Source organism: Eubalaena glacialis, chromosome 13 (assembly GCF_028564815.1).
Source record: "Eubalaena glacialis isolate mEubGla1 chromosome 13, mEubGla1.1.hap2.+ XY, whole genome shotgun sequence".
NCBI classification, from domain to species: Eukaryota; Metazoa; Chordata; class Mammalia; order Artiodactyla; family Balaenidae; genus Eubalaena; species Eubalaena glacialis.
This window is the reverse complement of record NC_083728.1, coordinates 84,109,448-84,110,757: the sequence shown is the minus strand read 5'-3', so window position 1 is coordinate 84,110,757 and position 1,310 is coordinate 84,109,448.

Here is a 1,310-nt window from a genome sequence, read left to right as displayed (position 1 = left end):
ACAGATAAAAAAAAATGCTGCATTCCCTTGAGGCTAATATTCAGCCTCTCCTTTTGTAGCCAAATGGACTTGGGGTCAGGAAACAACTATTTATTGAATACCTTCTGTGAATGGCTCTATCCTGGGCACAGAGAGGGGATTACATATAAATAAGACTTAAGACACAGTCTGCTTTCTAGAAGCTGAGGAGTTGGATAGAGGAGTTGGATAGAGGAGTTGGAAGCCGTATTTGCGAGGGCTGTATTAAGGAACCATATGAGAAACGGCACCAGAAGAGGGTAAGTAATGTGATATAGGACATTCATGAACTCTTGTAGTCAAACACCATGCCTGGCACATAAGTAAAAAGTCACTATAAACTGGTTTGTCAGGAGGGAGGATGGATGGAAGGAAGGCTTGTGGAAAGGAGGTATTAAAACCCCATCTGGATGGAAAGACATGGTTTTGTTTTCCTTGTTAAACTAACGTTCATGTGGTTAAACAGTGGTTCCAAAGGATAGAAAAGGAAAAGTGTACAGAAATGAATGGTGAAAGTCTTTCCGACCTCCATCTTTGGCTCAAACTGTAGACTCAGTGGACTTTCAGCCTTTAGTTCTTTTACTGGTTTCCATCATAACCCTGCATGAAATACTCTACAACTGATTTTTGATCCATAATTTTAGATGGTTAATGCAGCTGCCTATCCTTCCCCTCCCCCATTATCACTTTGGCATTTATGGGTTTATAATACTTACATTCTCTTCTGAAACCATAGAAAAGGCTTTGACTATAGGCTGATGAAAAAAACTGAGAACTCACAGACAGCATTTACAATAGTGTGATTATGTAAATATTATTCACTGTAGAATTGAGCAGTGTGATTAGACCCAAGGGAGACACATGTAACCCTATCATTAAGGCTGGCGGTTGCTGTGATAAAAAGCCAAAATCAACATGAAACAGGAAATGAGGATGGCAGGGTCTAATCTGATTCCAAAGTCTTAGGACTTGTGCAGTGCCCAACGGGTGCACACATACCACTGGTGAGTAATTGTGGTTATATAAGAAAGATACAAAAATATTAACTTTTCTTTCAATTTATGTGGATTATTTTCTCAAATGGCAACTAAATTGTTGGAACATAAATACTTACTAAGTTGCTTGACCCTAACCAAGCAGGACTGTTAGCTATTCCTTTTGGACTAGGGATGCTGTAAAAAAAAATTGCTGAGTCACTAAGATTGACATGAACTGAGAAAGTTTGGGAACCTTTGATATAACCTCTGTACTAGAAAATTCCCTTTGGCTGCTGTGTGGAAAACAGCTGAGAG